The following is a 25,838-nucleotide window of genomic DNA, read 5'->3' on the forward strand; positions in this document are numbered from 1 at the left end:
ACCAATACCAATACCAAATTAGCCCAGCAAGCCAACCTACAGTTTCTGATCTTCTATATACAATGTTAACACTGAAATAAACGCCAGCTAGTGATGCCTTGGTAATGAATTTATTTAATGTGATTATTAATAGAAAATTTTGTACTAACTTAAATATACTGCTGATTAGCTGTGTAATGCTTTACCGTTTCATATAAATTTTGCTATTACAAAGGTATGTTGGAAGCCAGGCAATACACAGAAGCAAAGACAGTGTATGAAAACAGTTTCATTTTTTTCAAGTAAAATAGAATTTATCTCTTCTTATTTTTAATAAAGATACAGGTTTTCTGGTAAAGAAGTATAATGGAACACACAGTATTACATTTTCTGTTGTATTATGAGCTTGTGGATAGGTTAGGTAGTTGCTTTTTAAAAGGACAATAAAATTCAAATACCAATTTTATGCATTCAATTATCGGTATTCAAGAGCTGCACAAGTAGTTTCAGTGTGCGGCCCTGCATTGACATTAGCTGCTCCACCGACTTGCTAATATCAGTTTACTCATTTGAAATTACATCACTGCAGTCCTTTTTATGTCTCTGCATTCAATGATATACATTTTCCATGCCTTCCAGTCCCATTGCTGGTTGTAGTCCACCTAAATTGGATTCAGAACTTGTTTAATCTTCATCCAATGTGTCATCCACTCAATAACCTTATAATTACAGGTGAGCCCCACGTTATGGGTAGGTGGGGTTGCATTCCCAGAATACGGTCCATACCGCGATTTTCTGTCACATGAAGTCATGTCATCTGCATATGCATCAAGAAACATGAGTTGAAAAAAAACTTGTGTTTATTTAATTATTTTTCCCACATAAATTCTGTGGGAACAAATTTCATTCTCTATCTTAAATTTTTGGGCAGTGATTTGTGAATTCTGTAGGGGCAAATTTCCATTACCCAAAGAGCTGTAACGCAAAGTTCGCCTGTATTACTTTGGACAGTTTTGGACATAGTACCCCTCATGACCGCATAATATCCCAAAGCATTTTATAGTCAATACAGTCACTGAGGTAATATAGGAAACAGAACATTTAAACAGAACAAGCTCCCACAAAAGAAGCTTACCCAACTTTTTGATTAAGTAATGTAAATTGAGAGATTAATATTGGTCAGGGCACTACATATGGTCCTGATTCCTCTTCAAGAGAGTGTCATGAGATAATTTACATTTTATTTGCTTTCAAAATACCACACATCTGAATGCAGTAATCCCTGAACACGCACTGGAGCATAAGGAAAGCAAGTCAATTTGTTCAGCATTTTAACCCATTCTGTTAGTATGGTAACTATCCAATAAATTCAGCTGTTCTATTTAGAGACATGCAAAAAATATATTTCCCAAAGCTATTTTCATCAAAGATCTCTTATGCTTACCCCTCCCTCTCCTCCCACCTTCAACCAGCTGAGATTTTTGACTGACAGAACATTTAACATGTCAGAATTTATTTCTGTGACTCTTCCCATATTATATTATACCTTAAAAGAATTGGACATTAAAACTGGTATCAAAAGTATCTGATGTTAAGTGCAGGGGATGAGCTGTGGATTAATTAAATGTTGAAAACTCCTGTTAGAGTTAAGCTTCAGACTACAATGATTGGTTAGTGGTAATAATACTTTGGATTATTGGTCAAGAAGTCTAACCAAATTCTATTGCGACCTTCAGCCCTCTCACCTCCTTCTAGTTGGCAAATAAATAAATATTAATAAGCACTGTTCAGTCTCTCTTGCCATTTCTCATGTGGAATCAGTGGAGGGAGAGCATTATTCACATATCTTCAATGTTTGAGATCATCCAAGAGAGTTCCATTTCCTCTTGTCGGTTCCTCTGAGCTGATGATTTATTGTTGGTCCTCTGAGCTTAAGTTTTACCCTGAGGTCATCGCATAGTGATTGGTGATTAATGGACTTGCTATCTTTATGTTTATAATGAGACTCCAGTTTTGTTAGAGTTATAGTGTCCATCTCAATATTAGCTAGAACTTATTAAGGATAGAGATGGAATCACCACCCATCTCCTAGTAGATCTTCCACTGTGAAACTGTTTTGATGTGAGTGCCCTTGACTCTATCTCACAGTAGTCTATTCAATCCAGGCTTGCTGCCTCAAATGAAGTCAAAAAGGCCATATCCTAACCAAAAACAAGAGCTTTCCTTAAGCACTTGTAAAGTTCTGAAACTTGACAGTAAAGGTCTTCAGTCATAAATTCAAAATCTCATTATCCACATGTGGAGGATATACCAGGTGACCAGAGAGAATATGTAATCAAGACAATCTTCAAGAAAGCAAATTTCTGACTGCTGTCTGCCACAGGAAAAGTCATCACTAGAACCTCCTCAACTGTCTTCTTCTGGTGGCTCAGGAGCTACTCCCAATTTGCAACGTGGATTTTGTCATTCCAGAGGCAAGAGAGATTCAGGGAGCAGCACCAACCACTGTATGTGGCTGCTTCCAGGCTCTTTAAAGAATTTGACCCTATCAACTAGGAAGGATTGCAGAATAATCTTAAACTTGCTGCTCACAGTAATTTGTCTCCATTTTATGTTTGCTTCCTTATGGCATACCAGGACCCTAACCAATGCGTCTACAATGGAGCCAATTTCAGTGAAGGTCAGTATCAAACAAGGTTGCATCATTACCACAACACTTTTTCCAGTCTTTCTCAACACAATTCTGCATCTCACTTCCAACGAACTTACCCTAAGATAATTCTAACCTTAATGAGAAATGCAGTAGTGGACCACACTCCAGAACCAAGCTCACTTAGTGGTCAAGCAGCAATATAGACCACATTTTTCGTTTGCACTCAGAGTTCAAATTCCAAGTGATTGCCAATTTATTCACAAAGCAAATAAAAGGATAGACTTCACACTGGACATCTGGAAGACAAAGATCATCTAGTAAAGTTCTCCTCTGTACAATAGCACCTTCCAACAATAAAGGTTCACAGCAAGACCCTGGAAGACTTGAGCCACTTTTCATATCTTGAGTGTCACCTCTCAGCAAAGATAGATACTACCTTCAATGCGCCAGTGAAGTATTTGGTCGATTGAGAAAAATATTGTTTGATGACTAAGATATCAAACCTGGCAATAATCTCATGGTCTACTGGGCAGCAGTGATCCCTGCCTCCTATATGCTGCTGAGACTTAGACAACCTAAGGCAATCATCTCAAGTAACTGGAAAGATATTACCAACATTATTTCTCCTGGGCCACTATTCCCAGTATTGCGGTTCTACTTCCACTCAGTCTGCTATGTTAGGCAGGCAACACTATTCACATACCTAACAACAGACATCTGAATCAGACTTTCTGTTGCAAGCTCTGCCAAAAAATGATTATCAGGTAGATATAGAAAAAGATTCAAGAGTATGTTCAAAAGTTTCCTTAAAAGAATGCAACATACCCACTGACTCAGAAGAATCCCTGGTCCATGTCAACATGAAGTGGAGAAGGAACATTTTCAGGATGGCATTAAGAACCTTGAGTCTTTGCATGGGGACCATACAAAAAACAATGCATTAATGGCAGAAGGAGCCCATCACCTCAAAAGCTACCCACCTGTTTACCTCAGCAGGTTCCTCCTGCCCCATCTATAGAAGAGACAGCAGTTCCCACATCGGCCTCGTCAATCACTTCAGAACCCACAAACGTGAGGTGGGAGGAAGTTATTCTCAGTCCAGAGTGAACGCATAAGAAGTTTGCCAGGATCACTGCCACATCAACTTCAAGGATGGCTTTTAAATCTAACATAATGAAGAGGCATTTTGATTAAATGTTTTTTGACAATAGGTTATCAGAGTCTGGGACAATTGGAAAGAAGAGGGTTGTTAGTGGAAATCCCCGGTCTTGGGCATTGGAGGGAGAACTGGGATATGGAATCATTAAGAAGGATTTTGGAACAAGCCAATATTATGGAGAGATTCACATGATCTAGGAACATTCAGAATAATGATGGAATTGTAATGTGCCTTGGACACTCGGAATCTTGAGGCCCCTATCTGCCTACTTGTAGATGGCAGTCTCTGTGCTCTCAAAAACGTACACCAATCCCACAGAGCTTGCAGAGCTAAAATGAATAGCTACTGCCAGTTAAGAAAGGCATTTGTTGAAAATTAATGAGATTTGCAAATTAGACTGAGGACCGATTATTTCCCAACTTGTGTTCTCACTGGGATCAACCAGTTGCAAAATCAGATCTTAACCAATTGTTGAATATAAACCACATTTTACTAAAGTTGGAAACTGGATGAACATACTGCTCAAAACAACACTCGAATTGTAATTGGTTTACTAACTCCAGTTACAGTACAGAATAAAAGTGAGCTGAAACTTAAACTCATTGTGACCTCCCTCACCACTTTGCTGCTATGTACAGCTGGAGTGTTTTATAATGACTGATGATGACATCTTTCAGCAGAAGACAGGCAGGCACAAAATTTAGTTGCTCATTATCTGTTCTTTCTCCTTTGTCATCATCAGCATGAGAAGCTCAGCATCCATCAGTTTCAAGCCTCCCCTTCCGGAACTATATTTTCTGCAGCTTTTTAATAATCTGGGTTCATCTTCTTTCCTCCACAATGTCCTTCTCCCAATCCAGGTCCTCCTCCTCTTCAGTTTCTAAAACCAGATGAGTCACTAACAATCAAGGTTATTTTTTTAAACCAGCAAGGCAGTGACAACACAGTCATTGAACTTTGATTAGGTTCTTAATGATGTGTTTTCTTGTTCATTATCTAATCCCATCTTCCCCACTCCCTCCTGTTATGACTCTCTTTTTCAACCTGCCTCTTATTTTATTGCCATTCACTGTCTGCTTCACATGTTGAACCCCAGTTCCTCTGATCCTGAGCCTTTCATTCCAACCTTCCCTCCCATCTTCCCAGGTTCAGGTCTTTACCCAGTAGTGAAGCAACAGTTGAATAGCTTGTGGAAGAGGACTAGATTATTGACGGTGACTTCAGGGTTTCTGCATTAAGCTACCTACGCATGGAAAGTCTAAAACTTTTTTTTCACAATGTAGTAATGGGGAACATGGATAATTTTGGTATCATTTAAAGTACAAGATCCAGACATAATTATGTGAAACACTCGTAAAAGTAGACAGAAAAGCAGTGCCAGAAAGAGCAGGTAAAAAAGGGGGGAAGCTGGAAATTTGGATTAAAGCAGGAAACCAGTTGCAGAGAGAGGTGAATTTTTATTCAAATCAGCTATTTTTTTTATAGAGAACTGATCAAGTTATAATGATTGCTTTAAATAATTCTCTCCAATGTGCAGTGAAGGTTATGAAGCAACTTTTCACTTTTAACTGTTTTGTAACCCAGGCAGAAAAATGTTGAACTTTAATGATCACTGAGCATTGTAATATTTATGAATTGCCTACTATCAATTACGTAGAATTTTTTCCGAACTTTTATTTCAAACAATGTATGTGCTAGGATGTTCATATTAACTGCTAATATTACAATATATATGTAGCTGAAAATAGTCCCAATTAAATTGTTTCATCATTTATATTGTATATTAATTAACTCACGACTCTATGATGCAGTGTTATTAATATCTCTCCTTGACTCTATTTGACATTCGAAAGTGCAAATGTAAATAAAGTGTAAAAACCTTTAACAATATTTTTCATGCAATATTTAAAATGTCACATGTCCATGTCAAAATTTTGATTCAGACTTTATACTTCAGACAGAGATTGAGGATCAAGCAGCATAAAGAAACGGTATTTTGTAAATTTATGGCAACTTTAAATAAGGAATAAAGATGAATTACAAAGCTTTACTATCAAATGGGGATGTCCATTACGTTCCCTCTGGAGTTAATCTTAAAATCACATTGCTCCTTTCTTAGCCCCCCAACCCTATCCCCACCCCCACAACGCAACCACATCTGTAGGGAGCATAGCAGTTCGAGTCAAACATTTGTTTTATATTGTGCTTGGTTTCAAAATCCATTGACGATCATCCAGAGATCATTCCGCTATTTACACTGTGGGCAGTCAAGGTCAAAGTGGTGCTCAATTTTTATGCATCAGGCCTCCTCCAGACTACCACTGGGAACCTCTGCAGTGTCAGTCAGCTTTCTGCCCAGGGATTTATCAGAGAAATCACAGATATATTATTCAGTAGGTCGATGAATTCATCACTAACCAAAATGAAGAAAAAGAGAATCCAACACAATTCTACAGAAATGCTGGTTTTCCTTTGGTGCCATAATATCCATAGTCACTATTCAAGCTCCTCTGCACGATGGTATGCCCTATGGCAACTGAAAGGAGTTTTAAAGATCTCAATGCAGACATGGCATGCACCTACCAGATCAGAATGATTAACAATATTACGGCCATTGTTTACTTTTCCAGAAGATCTCACAGCTAAAATACTGGAAACAGCTGGAGGTCAAGGAATATCTGTATAGAGACAAAGATTTAGTACTTCGGATCAATAGGTTTTTATGGAACTAATTTCATGACTGTTCCAGAATATGTAATCTGCAGTTCCCTCAATGGGGATATATCAGCTCCTTCCATTGCAGTGAAGCCTTCCTCTACCGTAATGGAATCAGGCAGGGTGGTGTGAGGTGACATGGCAGAATAAACATGGCCCACGTACTAACATCTGAGCCAATCTCCCATGAGTCAAAGCTGTCAAAACACAAAGAATGTCTTTGAGTATTCCTGACAACAGAAGCATTCAAAACATTTTTAAGTTATTAAAATTATAAATTTCAAAATTTTAAAATCAGGATAAAATACTTGCACATTGAAAGAAACTCAAAAAACATTAAAGAAAATCTAAATCAACTCCTCGATATCCATCACACTCAATATTGCTGTCCATCCTCCCTCCCTGGTGTCTCTGACGAGCTCAATCCCACCCTCCCCCAACCACAGGTACACCTGGGTTTATGGCCAAACTTTCAAGCCCAGCCATGGGAGAAGAGTACCAGGCAATGTGCAATACGCAATGCCTCAGTCATCTGCCATGCCCTGTGCCAGTGACCAAAATGATTGCTACTCCAATGCATTAACATCAAAGCAGTGCATCCTTCAGGGTGTCCTGGGATTTCTAGGCATTAATTCCCCCCTTAGCAGTGGTAACAAAGTTTACCGTTTATAACATGCAAATTCATTCAAAGTCTTCTCAAAGGCAATCATTTTCAGTATAGGAGAGTGTGTTTAGTTTGGCTGCTCCCACATGGCCCTTGTTTATGGCTCTGTGATTGACAAGAGCCTGGGGCAAGGAGAAAAGGTTAGCCATGTATGTACATGAACCATCACATTATGAAATTGACAACTCCCACCAAATAAAAAGACATTTTAAGTATTTTTATTTATGACAGTGAAAGGAAAGGAGTCAGCCCATTTGTTTCTCGAGTTTCTACTAATATATCAAGGATCACAATGTAATGCCTTTTAAGAGCAAAGTTAATCATTTTAAAAGTATGTTTCAATAGATTTTGATCGTGAGATGGATGTAATAAGATGTTATAATTGCCTTATATGTCATTCTTCTCAAAAAATGATAAATAAATTTTCAAACATACAACCGATTATTTTAAATCTTGATTTTTTTTCAGCAGTGAGATTTTTGACACATTTATCTGTGTGCTAGAACCATTGTAGATAGTGCTAACAGAAATAGCATGGAAGAAAAAATGCATATTTTTGCCTGGAAACATGTCAAGTGTTATTGTCACTTTCTGCAATTGTTTAGAGACATAATCCAATAGCTTTACTCTGTACTGCACAAACATGCATAATTTCTTCATTCTCACAGTGTGGCAAGTAGTTGTACTTGAATTTACACAGAAATAGTGGAATAAAAGGTGGCATAATTTAAGATGTGAGAAATATTGTATATTATGATAAGATGTTTTCAACCCTTCCACTTTCTCAAAATTATGCAAAAGTCAGAGCAAGGAATAAATATGCAATAGTTAAATTGTACTGGAATATCTGATGCATGGCTCCTAAGTCAAATCATTCAGCTTTGTTATTTGGTACTTCTATACATTTATAAGCCATTCATTATGTAAAATTGCTGTAATAGTAACAGCTTGTGGCTGCTGGGCAGAGTTTAAAAGCTTCTTGCATTCCAATGGGTAATTCTTGATAAGGTCACATACTACTCGAGTTCGCCTTTTTTTCAAATTGCAGTTAATCTTATGACAGCTCCAGCATACAAAGGATTTTGTCATGGAAATTTCATGTTTAAAATGCGGACTGAATTACTTGGTAAGAAAAAAATGTAATTTATTGCACTATTAACAGACCTAGAAAATGAAAACAGATTAGCAAAAGGAATAATGAAACAATATATTGATAGAAAATACATAAATAATACATGTAAAATATATTGTTCAGTAAAAATAAATGCCAACTGTATGGATACATGCACAATACCAAGGTATTTAAAGCAAGCCCTGGGGCTCATAATTCATTTACATTCAGCTGTACTTAGGTGAAGACAATGTATTGAAGGTCCATGCATTGTAAATTCACTTTTAATAAGCACACACACAAATGAGATATCTTCACTAAAGCTTTCAACTGGGATAGAGTTATTTTCCTACTGCATTAAGAAAACACCCATAAATAGAACCACATGCAAAGAATTCTGTAAATTTATAATTGTTCTTGCCTATGGCTACAGGCAGCAAGAGCTATATACTTAATAAAGAGATAGATCTGAGTGTTCAAATTGAGGATTTATCCACAAATGAGACAACAGGAAGAAGGAACGCCCAATGCAAATCCACCCAGGCCAGAAATTCATACAAGAGCAGGATGTTTAAGCTGGCAGGTCTAACAAATCATTGAAATTTAGAAGGTTATGGTAATACAGTCAGATGAAATAAGGAGGGAATATACTCTCTTAGAAAATGAACACTGACATAGACCTGTTATGTCTGCTCTCCTGTAGTAGTTCTCATAGAATACGATATAATTATAAAAACATTTTGTTTTCAGCAATGAGGAAAAGAAAGAAAAGGAATCATTATAGACTTTTCTTTCCACGTAGTATGCCTCCAGCTAAATGTCCTAAACCTGCATTAGTACACGAAAAGAACAAAGCCCAACATATCTCATTTCTGTGTGTTTCTGTAAAGTGAATTTATCTTGGATCTGTTCATTTCTGTAGCCTTGCCATTTCATTTTCAAAAATCCAATGGTCTCATCTTGATCATCCAGTACATCTTTATGACAACTTCTGTCCCAACCCCTTACCTCCATTGTGACAACTCTCTTTGTTTTAACAGACAAATCAGGGTCTCCCTGAGTCAATCTGTCCAATTAGTCTCAAATAATGGGCAGTTTTGTATCCTGGACTGGTGTCAGCTGGGAACTGCATAAAATTCTGAAGTAAAGGAAAAGCTTTTTATCCAATCTGTCTGGACTGAATTCAAATCCAGGTCCCAGAGGTGAAAGGACATTATCTAACCCATTGTACCACCAGTCATAAAATGAGGTATCAGTGTGTTATTAGTGGTTCTCTGTCTAACCTGTCATGGGAGCCAGCACTCATGTGCTGCTGTAGAAGTCAGACGAGCCTCAAGCTACAAAGGATGATTGGATGCATCAGTCTTTCAGTTTCTGCTGTTTGACGTTATTTTCCATTACAAATCATAGTTTAATTTTAAAGATGATGCTTCAGTGGAGATACTTTGAAGCATACATAGTGGAGATGTTACATCTATTCATAAAATGCATCTATATGTCATGCCTAAAATCCACAGTAAGTTGTGCTTCATGATTTCTTAGATTGAATTGATGAGAGTCAGAATCATAGGCTTCACAAAGATTAGCATCATGAAGCAGTTGTCTGTTTCACTGTAGATAGGCTTCTGCAAAGTGGCTGTTTTTGAATTCCTTTGCAAGATTGTGGCTGTGAATGACATTAGAAGAAAAATGTTTGGACTCAAATAGTACAGAAACGTAATTGCTTTTTTTTTCTGAAAAGGTCAGTCTAACCTAGAAAAACGAAAGATCCCCTGTGAAGATTGCATTCTCCCACATGTACATAACTGCAAAAATCACTTCCACTAGAACAGTCACAAAATCTGGAAAACATTCACTTCCTATTTCAGAGTCTGGAAGAAATATGCTAAATGCAGTTCAGCTGAATGAATGTTTTAACAGCACGAAACTGAATCATCCAACCCCTGAAGAATTCCGGGTTCTATCTTGAGTTTACACTGATTAGCTAACCTTACTCTGGCAGCAAATGGAACATTACATTTGCCCCTTGCACCTTTGGGTTAAACAAGTTAATAATATATGGTTCAATAAATCCCACTGAAAAATTACTGTTGCCCTGACTTACATTCCCCCCCCCCCCCCCGCCACTGCCCCACCATAATTTAATAGCCTACAGACCTACAAAGGAGAATTTCTATAGAGGTTCTTTCCACTTAATAGTCTGTGGTACCTTCATTTGAAGAGTGGTAGGAATACTGGAAAAATGTCATAAACATTGTTCATGTGATTTCCCCAAGGGTTCTGCAGCACTTCTGAGAAAGTTACAACAGATGATCAGGAGAACCTCTGTAAAGTGCATCACATTCACTGTCTGCACTGTTCATAAACACCAAACACTTAGACAAGGTATTTAAGGGCAGCTAGACCAGGGTCTTCGACAAGTATGTCAGTCAACCATATTTCACACAAGCATTAAATCTTGGGGGATGTTTCTAAGTGAAATATTCATCTTACAAAATTCATACATGAGCTCATAAAAAGCTCTTATGACTTCAAGAGCTATATTCCATGTCAGACTTTCATTAACATTTCCTTTCTTCCAACCAAATGAAAGAACATTGGATATGTCCGCAGGTTAACTTGTAGGTTGATGTGCCACCATACTTTCAGTGTAATTACTTATTTCAGTATCTTGTATTCATTTTCTGTAAATAAGTAATCTTTGTTGACGGACAAAGCAGAAAATGAATGCTAAAAGATTGCTTGTCCCTCTGTAGTGTCCATAATTTTAGAAAAAAAAAACTCAAAGAAATTTGAATGGTCCGTTCTACATTTAATAACAGCACGATCAATTTGTCCAGGTGCCAAGTCACAGCTCTCCATATTAAAGTCAGCCTTCTCAAGCATCATTCCCTCTCTGATGCCCAATTCATTGACTGAAAGCCCTGAGCTTCTAAATTTCATTTCTCTGAATGACACTCTCCATGTTGTTGTACCTCAAACACTAACCTGTACAAAAATTCAACAATTTCCAAACAAGAACATAAATGGTTGGAAATACTTAGTAGGTTAGGCTTCATGCGTAGAGAGAGAAAATCTTTGCATAGATGATCTGCTGTGTATTTCCCGCAGATTTTTTTTCAGTTTAGATATCCAGCAGTTTAATTTTTCATGTCAGATTTATAGCATTTGCTTTTGTTTAGTAAATTAAAATTTGTTTTAATCTGACTAATGACAAATGCTGGTTCATCAGCTTTTGAAGATGCAAATATCCTTGGAGTAGTGAACATCTACTAGCATTTCCCACAAAAAGTGCTCCATACTTATCACATTCCATTTATTCAAGAATGGGTTTCTACTTATAAAACAGTGATTTCAGACTCCAGTAAGTGAGAAATAGAAATGCTGAAGTCAGTAAGGAATTATTAAACACTGTAAATAGGTGAGAATGAGTCATATTTTTCTGCATGCAAACCGTTCAATTTATGCATGCTATGAGTATGCCTTGAAAGATGATACAATCATGAAATCCAGAAGTATGAAAGAGTCAGTATCGACCATTTCAGTTTTTATATTCATTAATGGATGTGATGTCATTGCCAAAGCCAGCATTTATTGCCATTCCATTACTTCCCTTGAGAGGGTGGTGCTTGAGAGCTATTTCCTTAAATCTATTAGTGAAAGTACTCCCACAATGCTATTGGATGTAGGATTCCAGGACTTAGAACCAGGGATGATGAAGGAACAGCAAAATATTTCCAAAACATAAGATATAGGAGCTTCAAGTCTGCTTTCGACCATTTGGCCATTCAAGTCTGCTCCGCCATTCAATCATGGCTGGTTTATTTTTCCCACTTAACCATGTTCTCCTGCCTTCTCCCATAACCTTTCACGCCCTTACTAATCAAGAACCCATCAACTTTCACTTTAAATATACCCAATGACTTGGCCTCCATAGCTGTCTGTGGCAATGAATTCCACAGATTCACCACCCTCTGGTGAAAGAAATTCCTCCTTATATTCTGAGGCTGTGCCCTTTGGTCCTAGACTCTCCCACTACTGGAAACATCCTCTCCGTATCCACTCATTTGAGACCTTTCAATATTCAGTAGGTTTCAATGAGATCCCTCCCCCAGCCCCCCACCCACCGTCCTTGTAAACCCCAGTGAGTACAGGCCCAGAGGCATCAAATGCTCCTCATATATTAACCCTTTCATTCCCAGGATCATTCTTGTAAACCTCCTCTGGATCCTCTCCAATGCCAACACATCCTTCCTCAGATATGGGGTCCAAAACTGCTCACAAAACTCCAGATGTGGTCTGACCGATATCTTATAAAGCCTCAGCATTATATTCTTGCTTTTATGTTCTAACCCACTTGAAATAAATGCTAACATTACATTTGCCTTCCTTGCTACTGACTCAACCTGCAAGTTAACCTTTAGGGAATCTTGCACGAGGACTCTCAAATCCCTTTGCAACTCCAATTTCTGAATTCACTCCCCATTTAGAAAATAGTCTACACCTTTATTCCTTCTACCAAAGTGCATGACCATACATTTCCCTGCACTGTATTGCATCTGCCACATCTTTGACCATTCTCCCAACCTGTCCAAGTCCTTCTGCAGACTCCCTGCTTCCTCAACACTACCTGCCCCTCCACCTTTATTTGTATCATCCAAAAACTTGTCCACAAAGCCCTCAATTCTGTCATCCAGATCATTAACATATAACATGAAAAGTAGCGGACCCAACACCGACCCCTTCGGAACACCACTAGTCACAAGCAGGCAACCAAAAAAGGCCCATTTATTCCCACTCTTTGCCTTCTGCCAGTCAGCCATCCTTCTACCCATGCTGGTACTTTTCCTGTAATACCATGGGCTCTTTTCTTGTTTAGCAGCCTCATATGTGGCACATTGTCAAGGGTCTTCTGAAAATCCAAGTAAACAATATCCACTGACTCTCCTTTGTCTATCCTGCCTGTTACTTCCTAAAAGAAATTCCAGAGATTTGTTAGGCAAGATCTCCCCTTAAGAAAACCATGCTGACTCCGGCCTATTTTATCATGAGCTTCCAAGTACCCTGAAAGCTCATCCTTAATAATGGTCTCTAAAATCTTACCAACCACCGAAGTCAGGCTAACTGGCCTATAATTTCTTGTCTTTTGCCTCCCTCCCTTCTTAAAGTGTGAACTGACATTTGTAATTTTCCAGTCCTCTGAACCCATTCCTGATTCTAGTGATTCTTGAAAGATTACTACTAATACCCCCACAATCTCTTCAGCTACCTCTTTCAGAACCCTAGGGTGGAGTCCATATCTACTGGGTGATTTATCTACCTTTAGACCTTTCAGTTTACCAAGCACCTTCTCCTAAGCGACTACATTCACTTCTGCCCCCTGACTCTCTCAAATTTCCGGCATGTTGCTTGTGTCTTCCACGGAGAAGACTGATGCAAAATACTTATTCTGTTGGTTCGCCATTTCTTTTTTCCCCATTACTATCTCTCCAGCATCATTTTCCAGTGGTCTGATGTCTACTCTTGCCTCTTTTACTCTTTATATATCTGAAAAAGCTTTTGGTATCCTCTTTTATACTATTGGCTAGCTGACCTTCATAATTCATCTTTTCTCCCTTTATTGCTTTTTTTAGTTGCCTTGTTGGTTTTCAAAAGCTTCCCAACCCTCTAGCTTCCCACTAATTTTTGCAATATTTTATGCTCTCTCTTTTGCTTTTATGGTGTCTTTGACTTCCCTTGTCAGCCACAGTTGCCTCATCCTCCCTTTAGAATGCTTCTTCTTCAGGATAAACTGATCCTGCATCTTCCAAATTACTCACAGAAACTCTTGTCATCCCTGCCAGGGTCCCCTTCCAATCAGCTTTGGCCAGCTCCTCTCTCATGCCTCTGTAGTTACCTTTACTCAACTGCAATATCAACTCATCCAATTTTAGCTTCTTCCTTTTAAACTTCATGGTAAATTCTATCACATTATGATCACTGACTCCTATGGGTTCCTTTACCTTAAGCTCCCTAATCAAATCTGGTTCATTGCACAACACCAATCCAAAATTGCCTTTTCCCGAGTGGGCTTGAACAAATGCTGCTCTAAAAAGCCATCTCATAGGCGTTCTACAAATTCCTTCTCTTAGAATTCAGTACCAACCTGATTTTCCCTATCTACTTGCAGATTGAAATCCCCCATGACCACCATAACATTGCCCTTTTTACATGCCTTTTCTATCTCCTGTTGTAATTTGTACCCCACATCCTGGCTACTATTCAGAGGCCTGCATATAATTCCCATCCGGGTCTTTTACCCTTGCAGTTTCTTAACTCTAACGCACAAGAATTCTACATCTCCTGATCCTATGTCACTTCTTCCTAAGGATTTGATTTCATTTTTTACAAACAGAGCCACCCCACGCCCTTTGCCCACCAGCCTGTCTTTTTGATAGGATGTGTATCCTTGAATGTTTAACTCCCAGCTGTGATCTTTCTTTCAAACACGACTCTCTGATGCCCACAACATCATATCTGCCAATTTCTAACTGCGCTATGAGCTCATCTACCTTATTTTGTAAAACTGTGTGCATTCAAATATAACACTTTCAGTCCTGTATTCAGCACCCTTCTTCTCAAATTTGTCTCCATGTTGCCTGAAGTTAAATTCTTATCGCTTTGTAAACTTTCTGTCTTATACTTTATTCTGGATATTTCAGTAACCTCTCCTGCTCTCTCTTTCCTTTTTACTTTATCCATACTTTTCCAATCTGTTGAACACACCCCCCTACTATTAAATTTAAAACCCTATCTACAGCCCTAGTTCTGCAATTCGGGAGGACCCTGGTCCCAGCATGGCTCAGGTAGAGCCCGTCCCATCAGAACAGCTCCCTCCTTCCCCAATACTGGTGCCAATATCCCACAAATTCAAACTCACTTCTCCCACACCAATTGTTGAGTCACACATTTAACTCTCTGATCTTATTTACCCTTTGCCAATTTGCACATGGCTCATGTAGCAATCCAGGGATTATTACCTTTTTGATTCTGCTTTTTAAATTTAGTCCCTAGCTGTTCAAACTCTGTCAGCAGAAACTTTTTCCTTGTTCTACCTATGTCATTGGTACCCACATGGACCATGACAACTGAATCTTTTCCCTCCCATTCCAAATTCCTCTGTAGGTCAGATGAGATGTCCCAAACCTGGGCACCAGGCAGGCAACACAGCCTTCAGGTCTCTCGATTCTTGCAACAGAGAATTGTGTCTATTCCCCTGACTATACTGTCCCCAATCACAGCTACACTTCTCTTCTCTGCCCCCTCTTGAATGGCTCCCTACACCACAGTGCTATGGTTCAGTTGCCCATCCTTCCTACAGCCCCCACTCTCATTCGCACAGGGATCAAGAATCTCAGACCTGTTGGACAAGCTCAAGGACTGAGGCTCCTCCAGCACTACCTCTCGCAGTCACACCACAGATCAAATTTGAAGCAGTTAATCTAATGGGTGTGACTGCCTCCTGAAACACAGCATCTAGGTAACTCTCCCCCTCCCTAATGCATGGTAGTGTTTGAAGCTCAGATTCAAGGCCATAAATTTTGAGCCTGAGTTCCTCGAGCAACCAACACTTGCTGTAGATGTGGTCACCAGGAACCACAAAGGGGTCCACCAGCTCCCACATCATGCAGCTACAACGCATCACTTGATCCTGCATCCTTACTTTAATTAGTTATAATCTGATGTCTTTTTATTTAACTACTATAGAAATCCTTACCTCTTCTTACCTGCTATTCACCTGTGCCTCTTGAGCCAAAGCCTTAGATTTCCAATCCGACACTAACCCACTCTCACGATAGCCACTCTGCTTTACCCTACCTTCCTTCAATTGGCTGAGCTGCCACACAGTTAGCCAAACACACAACTTTAAAGGAAACTGCTATAGCTCCTCCCCTCTGCTGCTCTGGCTGCTGCAACTGGAGAAAAATATGATAGTGCAACTTGCTGGGGAATCTGAAGACAGTGGTGCTCCCATACAGCTGATGTCCTTCTTAGAGTCACAACTGTGGGACATACCTTTAGAATAGTCTAGGCAAGAAACTTTTGATTGTATACACTGCAATCACTGTTCGCCCGTGGTGGAGAGAACGAATACCTGGGGTGGAAGATGGGGTGCCAATCGGGTCGACTGATTTGACTTATTTGGTGTTGAGGTTTTTCAGTATTCTTGGGGCTCCACTCATCCAGTGGAGTGAATTCTATTATACTCCTGACTTGTGCCTTGAATACGGTGAAAAGACTTGGAGGATTTAGAGTATGAGTCATTCACCAATGGATTCCCAGTCCATGTACTGCTCTTGGAGCCATAACATTTGTGTGTCTGTTTCCATTAAATTTCAGCACAATGGTGACCCCAGGTTGTTGATGATGGAGACTCAGTGATGATGGTGCCTTTGAATGTCAAGCATAAATGAAAATGGTTAAAATCTCTGGCTATCGCCTCAATGTTGCTATTGTTACTTCACACTTATCAGCCAATGTCTGAATGTTATCTTGCTACTTCCATTATCATTTTGACAAATAAGTTATGTGTCATAACTAGATGAATTCTGTTGAATACTCCTACATTTTGTTCCTACATTGAATGGGCAGTCCCCATTGCAGGTTTTCCCTGAGGCAATTATTGCTGAGTGCCTTATAATCACCACTATTCACAGTCTAGAGATCAACCTCTAACTCAGATATCTAGACACCTATTCCCCCCCTCACCCCAATGCTAAACTCTTAGTGCTTCACACACCACTGACAGCATTCCTCACTCTCCAAACAGTATATCCAAGATCTGTGATCTCTCTACACTCTCTACATGATCACTAACAGCACTCCAAGCCTTGCCACCTTGCTGTTGGATTCACAAGACCTGTGATTGTGCTGTCCAGCTGCCTACCATCCCGATGCCCACTCCCAGGGTGTGTCATCTTGCTCCCTGAACATTAGACATTTGATCTTTGAAGTTTGCATTGCAATCTGCTATTCCTGAGTTGTTCTGACTCACATACCTCTTAGACCCTTCTTTTGTCCACCTATCACTGCTCTGTTTTTCCTTCTGGGCTTCCCTTTTTCCTATCTTCAGTCCTGAAGAAGGGTCCTGACCCGAAGCATTGACCGCCTGCTTTTCTCCACAGATGCTGCCTAGCCTGCTGTGTTCCTCCAGCATCATTGTGATTTTCATCTAGATTCCAGCATATACAGTCCTTTGTTTCTCTTTTAGACATCCAGCTGAAAATACAAGGGAACAAAGATATGTAAATTAGGTCACTTCATGTGTGGAAGAGCCTGTGGCTAATTTGATTGGGACACTCTTTTAGCTACCTTTTGCATTGAATGACTTCCTGTAATTAGATAACTGAGAGAATGAGTATGTTTAATTTCATGAATAACATTAGGGGTCATCAGATATTGAGATCAAGCACATAAACAGAGTTAAGAAGAAAACACTGAAAGACACAAAGAGCGAGTAGGAGGGGTGAGACCCCCTAAAAGGGGTGTGGAAGAGACATTCTCATAGTGTAACTATCCTCAAGAGACTATTAAGCCTCCTACCAAGGGCTGAAGTGGTAATACGTGTGCATTCTATTTTAACACGTATTGTAACAGCTTTTGAAATATAATTTTGTTAAATTATTAATGCCTTTCCTTAGATTCAATAAAATTCATTGTGAACCAGACTGGTATTGTCATTTGAATCTTGAATTCAGTGTAAGTTGTCCACGGGAATGGTACTGGAGGATTGGAGGGTGGCAAATGTTGTCCCCTCATTCAAAAAAGGTAGTAGGGATAGTCCAGGGAATTATAGACCAGTGAGCTTTACGTCTGTGGTGGGCAAGCTGTTGGAAATGATTCTTAGAGACAGGATCTATGGGCATTTAGAGAATCATGATCTGATCAGGGACAGCCAGCATGGCTTTGTGAAAGGCAGATCATGTCTCACAAGCCTGATTTCCAAACCTTCTTTGAGGAGGTGACCAGACAGATTGATGAGGGTAGTGCAGTAGATATGGTCTACATGGATTTTAGTAAGGCATTTGACAAGGTTCCACATGGTAGGCTTCTTCAGAAGGTCAGAGGGCATGGGATCCAGGGAAGCTTGGTTGTGTGGATTCAGAATTGGCTTGCCTGTAGAAAGCAGAGGGCGTGAGTGCATTCAGATCGGAGGGCTGTGACTAGCGGTGTCCAACAAGGATCGGTTCTGGGACCTCTGCTTTTTCTGATTTACATTAATGACTTGGATGAAGGAGTAGAAGGGTGGGTTGGCAAGCTTGCAGATGACAAAGGTTAGTGGTGTTGTGGATAGTGTAGAGGATTGTCGAAGATTACAGAGGGACATTGATAGGATGCAGAGCTGGGCTGAGAAGTGGCAGATGGAGTTCAATCCGGAGAAGTGCGAGGTGGTGCACTTTGTAAGGACAAACTCCAAGGCAGAGTACAAAGTTAATGGCAGGATTCTTGGTAGTGTGGAGGAGCAGAGGGATCTGGGGGTCCATATCCATAGATCCCTGAAAGTTGCCTCTCAGGTAGATAGGGTAGTTAAGAAAGCTTATGGGATGTTAGCTTTCATAAGTCGAGGAATCGAGTTTAAGAGCCATGAGGTAATGATGCAGCTCCATAAAACTCTGTTTAGTACTGTCCCCAGTTCTGGTCGCCTCATTATAAGGAGGATGTGGAAGCATTGGAAAGGGTGCAGAGGAGATTTACCAGGATGCTGCCTGGTTTAGAGAGTATGCATTATGAGGAGAGACTAAGGGAGCTAGGGCTTTACTCTTTGGAGAGAAGGAGGATGAGAGGAGACATGATAGAGATGTACAATATATTAAGAGGAATAGATAGAGTGGACAGCCAGCACTTCTTTCCCAGGGCACCAATGCTCGATACAAGAGGGCATGGCTTTAAAGTAATAGGTGGGAAGTTCAAGGGAGATAGCAGAGGAAAGATTTTTACTCAGAGTGTGGTTGGGGCATGGAATGCACTGCCTGGGGTGGTGGTGGAGGCAGGTACATTGGTCAAATTCAAGAGATTACTAGATGAGCATATGGAGGAATTTAAAAGAGAAGGATATGTGGGAGGAAGGGGTTAGATAATATGCAGCGAGGTTTAAAGGTCCGGACAACATTGTAGGCCGAAGGGCCTGTATTGTGCTGTACAGTTCCATGTTCTATGTTCCATGTAAGTCTGGTTAAGGATGCTTCTACCAGTCTTCCTGAACTTGTTCATTTTGAAACCAGTCAGTCTAAAACCAGTAATATTTAGAAAGGGGACCACTTGGAGAAAAGGAGGCCCAAATTGATTTGCACATCAATGCATACAAATCACTAGAATTGAACAGGTACTAAAAATTCAAAGAGCCTAATGGTTTTATGACTGAACAATTGGAGAGAAAGTTTTGCTGCAACTACATAAAACCAGATCAGGGCACCTCATTTTAGAAAGGAAATATTGGCTGTGGAAAGGGTGCAGTGAATATTCAACACAACTTCGCCATGTTCCTACAAAATAGAAAATAAGAAGAGATGACATCAATAAAGTTTGTATTCTCTGGAATATACAAAGATAAGGGATTTTATTTAGGATTATGAAAGGAATTCATGGGATAAGAAGAAGAAAGCATTTTTTGTTTTCGAGAGAATTCTTGTATAAGGCTACATATGTTTAAAATTGAGTTAAACCAAGCAGGAAGCTCTTCTTGCATATTGTAGTAAAATATAGTTTCTTTCTCAAAATGCAATAAAACAAAATCTCAATCAATATTTTATTTGTAAGATGAATAGATTTTTGTTAGCCAAGGTTATTAGTGTCATGGAGACAAAATGAATCATAGTCATGGTAATGTACAGCACAGAAACAAGTCATTTCGGTCCACCTCATTCACACCAACCGTAATACCTAGCTACACTAGTTGCATTTGTCTGCATTAGGCCCATATCCTTTTACACCTTACCTATCCAAGTATCCATCCAAATGCCTTTTGAATGTTGCCACCTTCTCTGGCAGCTCGTTTCAGATATTCATCACCCTGTGTGAAAAACATATTCCTCAAATCTCTTTTAAATTTCTCCCCTCTCACCTTAAACCTGTGCCCTCTAGCTCTTGACATCCCTGCCCATCTCATTGAATGGTGGAATAGACTTGAGAAGGTGAATGGCCTAATCCAACACCTGTGGACCATGACTGGATTCGTGTAAATCTCTAATTAATCAGATTGGCTTGTTCAGACTAGAAAGAGTGCTGAAACCTCCAGCTGATGGGAGAAGTGGGTATACAAGGGTTTGCCATTCAAGTATATTGGAAAAAATGCATTATAACCTCTGATAAACTAAGGACAAGTGTCTTCATGGCTCCACTTCACCAGAGAAGTTGTGACAGAGCCATGTCATCTACTGCAGCAGCAACTGTAATTCAGCATCAAATCACACATTTCATTGCAGATTGCAGTGGAAGTCTAGGAAAGGCCCACAGTCTTAAAACAAAGGGTCAGCTATTCAGGATTGAGATGAGGTGAAACTCCTTCATCCAGAGGGTTGTGAATCTGGAATTTTCTACTCAAGAGGGATGTGGGCACTCAGAACATTCAAGACAGAGATCAGTAGGTTTTTAGATATTAAGGATATCAATGGAACTTATTGAATGGCAGAATGGTCTCGAAGGGCTGAATTGCCAACTTCTATTTTTAATGTTAATTTTGCTCTGGATTTCTATACCTCAGGGTCATTCTGGATTGTAACAAAGTCATCAACAACATCATTCAAATTATCGTGCACTGTAAAATATGTTGTATGTGCTCCTTGTCAAGCAAAACAAATTCATCTCTTTACCCATAGAAAACCTGAAGGATAGAATTGCAGGGTTCACTGGCTAAAGGGCTGTGTACTCACCAACTTGTCAGCAAAATATGATGGAAAATTGAGAGGCTGTCCTCAGATCAGTGATTAAAAGCAAACTGTGCTGGGGGACCTGTGATAGGCAGGGGATAATCTGGCCAAGAATTATCAGTCACTTACAGTCTTTGGATCTATATTTATGAGAAACATTCATTTACCTTTTTTCTCTATTTAAAAATATGTTGGGACACACATTGCAAATTGTCCTGAGTGCACTTGATACCTATGCCTAGTGCTTCAAGTCATACCAATACCAATAGACATAAGGCCCATTATTTCAAAAAGAAGGGGTTCTATGCCCGTTTCGAGACTAGGCACTGCACAGCAATATGGCAGGTCGTATACTACCAGCTCATAATTATCCTGTGCTTCCTATCTGCCTTCCATAATGGAAGTTTATGAAGCAGTTTAATGCTGGAAACATGAACATTGGATGGGAAAATATCTAGATCAGTGTTTGTTTCAACATGGTAACAGCTTTAGAAGCTTTTGTGGAGCATAAACCCATTGTATCATTGATCTGTTCTGCTAAATAATGTTACATAAACCTGGTACACCACTCAATTTAGGTCAAATCAAATTAAGTACTTAAAAAAAAAGCTGACCCAATAATTCCTAAACAACAGTATGTTATACCAGCAATGTTTGAGGTAACATCATTTCTGAAAAACAGAAGATGAAGACATTATTAATAATCCATGCTGAGGAACAGTATTTGCAGCTGTTAACACCAGTTCTTTGTTCAGATCAAATGAAATTAACCTTGTAGCCTAACCACGTTCTAATGAAGGTGTACTTGTTCTACAAGATTACATTAAATGATGTCAAGAAAATAACACAATACATATATGTGAACAAAAAACACAGATGAATTCTTGAGTCCATTATATGCGTTGCAAATATTGTTTATATTTTTGATGTACGATGTATTGGTAGGTATAAGACAATGATACTGTATCAATATACTGATTAGTAGATGTTACTTCCCCTGTGTAAATGAAGTATTAAAGCACAATGGAGCAAATAAATGTGGATCAGCCTGATCTATATTCATTCCATTTGCTCGCTGTAATGGAGTTTTAGTTAAGCTGTTGTGCTCACTAATTAAAGCCCTGTGATATATGTCTCCATAGATCAGCATTGTTTTCTTATCTTAATGAACTTGCTGTGTTTACTCTCTGGTAACAGTTATACGATTCCTTTGACACTCCTAATCTGCCGTGATTCCAAATTAAGATTGAATGGAGGAGTTGCTTAATTAACTGATGCATCAATCAACATTGTTCAAATTCAAGAGGCAACACAAATCCAGTTTCAACTCACTTGAACTTGGGTCTTTAATATTTCCATGTTTATCTGGTAACTGGGCCATGAGATTGTCAGGGGTCTTGACAAGATGGATATGGAGAGAATAATTCCTCTTATGCGAGAATCGAAAACAAAGGGTCAATTTATAAATGAGGACCTTCCCATTTAAGAGAGAGATGAGGTAATTTTTTTCTCTCACAAGTTATTGAGTGCTTGGAACTTCTTCCGTAAAGAGAGATGGAAGCAGAATCTTTGTATATTTATATTTTTAAGGCAGAGTTAGATGAATATTTGGTAAGAAAGTGGGTGAAAGATTCCTGCAGGTAAATAGGAACACAGAGTTAAAGTTACAAACAGAGCAGCCATGAGTTTATTGAACAGTGGAGCAGGGTCTAGTGACTGAGAGACCTACTCCTGCTCCTAACTTGTACTTTGTTTGAATGTGTTCCCACCCTGGAATGGGGTTTAAACACAAAGTAAAACACTTAAACTGCTAAAACAACATTAAAATACAAAAATGCTGTAAGCACTCAGCTGGTCAGACAGAGCTGTATTGAGAACAGATGTACCAACGTTTATGTTATAGACCATTCCTCAAACCTAAAACAGCTTCATTTGTGGCCCTAATCCTATTCCACACTTCGGTCTCTATGTTCAAAGTTAAGTGCAATTTATTGCTTGATCAGTGATATTCTTTACACTAATAGTTAGAGAAATAACAGTCCTCACTAAGATTTTATTATCTCTGGCTTTCTTGGGAAGTAGTAGCTGAATAAATTTAGTCTTGGATGTCATTTCAGAAAATCCATTAAAATTCCTACAGATGCTTTTTGAGATTAACATCATTCCATTTATTTCACCAATTAATTATTGTTACTTTTTTCCAAATTGTGTGGACATAAACCAATTAAAATAAGAAACTAACAAACTGACCCATAGATTATAACCCCAACTCAAGGGATTACCACCATTACTTACTCAGTCATTATTCCCAATTCTCTGGCAATGCAGACCTGCTCTACTCTGCCCTCTTTATTGGTCTAATTGATGCAGCTTGTTTTACAGCTGTATGATATAAATAGTTTTTAAACACTGCTGCAGGCTTGGACTAATCTACATACACTTGTTAAAAGGTTTCTGATGGATATAGAAGAACAGAGAGAGACCTCTGAATATAAATACATAATTTGTTGGCAGATGAATCATACTAAAACAAGTAGAATTTGAGGTTTTATTATTGGAGCACAGAACATGTATGTAATGAAGAAATGATAAATTTATGTGAGCAATGGTTACCTTCAATTCTATAAAATCATGCCTAAACCTAAACAGAATGGTAGATGGAATTTTAAAGTCGCAGTAAGAATCAGGTGTTTATTCACCAGGATGTTATCGGGGATAAATACTGTAGTGATAAGATACTTGAGATACAATTTCAACTGCAGCAAAGATGGTTCAAGGAACATCGACTGAAACTTTTTAAGGCTATGGTTTTATAGAATGGGTAGGTAAATTGGAAATGATTAGAAATGCACAGCAAGTTAGAGGGTACTTGTAAAGAAAAATACACAAGTTTTAGTGACTTAGGAACATTTACTTCATCCAGCTCAATTCTCTGGCTATGAAACCAAATTTAAATTTATTCAAAAATGGTTAATGTGAAATTACTTTGCACAAGGAGTAGTGGTGCACAAGATACCATTGCTTCTGTTAAAGGAAAAAGTGAAATATTTGAACACAGAAATATGAGATGATGAGAATGATCAGTGGAAAATGATTATCATTGCATTGTACTGTGGAAATAAAAAATGACAAAGGTTTTAGCTATAGAAAGCATCCATCTATGCTGCAAACTATTATTTTGTGAAATACATGTCTTTTCCTTTGAGGTTTTATTTATTGAAAAGTCGGAAGTATTCATGCCTTTCATTTAAAGGATGTAGCCTGTTGTGTTTTTCTTAACACTTACATTTCCTCTGAAATTTTAATTGAAATTTGCAATGCTTATATGGTATCCATTTTATATTTCTGTGCAACTTTTGGTGGCCTTATGCTAGCATAATATCTGACTTTTTTATGTAAGGTTACTGCAGTCACTTATATCGTAGTATTCATTACTTCACTATGCTAGAAAAGTGAAATATTTATAAGAATAGTGATCTCAAAATTACTCCTAAAGATGGTAGAATTCCCATTAGAGTTAACTCTTTGAGCTTAATTACACTGCCTGAGAGCAGGCAGTAATATATTCATTCCTTTTCCTCAAGAGACTCTCATTATTCAGCGGAAGACATGATTTCTGAAATGTAAGATTTAAATACATTTAATGATTTATCAGTGACATGCCAGCATCAACGGACCTGGTAATAGACTCAATGGGGGCAGGCAACTCGCCCAATGCAACACATGCCATCCTGCCAGATGAAGGCCAAGTCCAGTTTGGAGACTGGATTTTATTACCATCTTGTTAGTGAGCTGGGGATGCCAGTTGGATGGCTAGTGTGCCTCACCAGCTGCAAGATGGCCTGGAGGCTGTCCTGTCTGACAGGAGGTTCGGTCTGTGTGAGAGGCAGGGTGGGAGGCATTGGTATGGACTGGTTGGTAGCAGGTAATTACTCCTACTGGTCCCACAAAAATGATTGTAAGCCTACACTTTTGGCACTTTGTTTATTCTACACTGTTTGGAAAAGCAGGGCAAAGCATTACTCTCAGTCCATTCATCAAAATAGAAAGTAGTGTCCTATGTGATTCATAGGATCTTCATTTGCGTTCTATGTGTCATTTTATATGTATATGGAACATTATATATGTTGATCATACACACATGTGTGTACATCAGTAACATGTTCAATGATTGTTGGGAAAGACCAGTCCTCTTCTGGGCCCCCTCTTATGCACACAACTGCAAACAGGCACTCCACATGCTTAATAGAGGCCCTTTGAGAGTGGCAGGAGCTAAGGTGCTCATGTAAATGGGATGTTGAGCCATTTGTAGTCCTATTTCTGGCAGGTGCTATGTTAATCTACTCCTGCATTTAGAACTGATAAAAGGCTATTAGCAGTTGAATTATCATTTGCTCTTATTAATATCTAAAATTCTAATTATGTGAGTATCAATTATAATATAATAATTTTGAGTTTAAAAAAGACATTCAGTAATAACCAATCAGAATTAAAACAAATCTACTGTTTCAGCTAATTGTAATTTTTCACAACAATATTATCCTTGAAAATTAATTTAGAAATTTGGGTATCACAACATTTAATTTATCATTCAGTTGGATTACAGAATTAAAAGGGAAAACAATGTTTATTAAAGTGTAACTCTATATAGA

General features: G+C 38.8%; 1 protein-coding gene across 2 annotated transcripts in view; it reads left to right on the top strand.

Moving 5' to 3' along the window:
• LOC127580749 (inactive dipeptidyl peptidase 10-like) overlaps window positions 1-25,838 on the top strand; it is a 547,404-nt gene that overhangs the window by 373,689 nt on the left and 147,877 nt on the right. The window lies entirely within an intron of this gene.

This window comes from Pristis pectinata, chromosome 1 (genome assembly GCF_009764475.1).
Source record: "Pristis pectinata isolate sPriPec2 chromosome 1, sPriPec2.1.pri, whole genome shotgun sequence".
NCBI lineage: Eukaryota > Metazoa > Chordata > Chondrichthyes > Rhinopristiformes > Pristidae > Pristis > Pristis pectinata.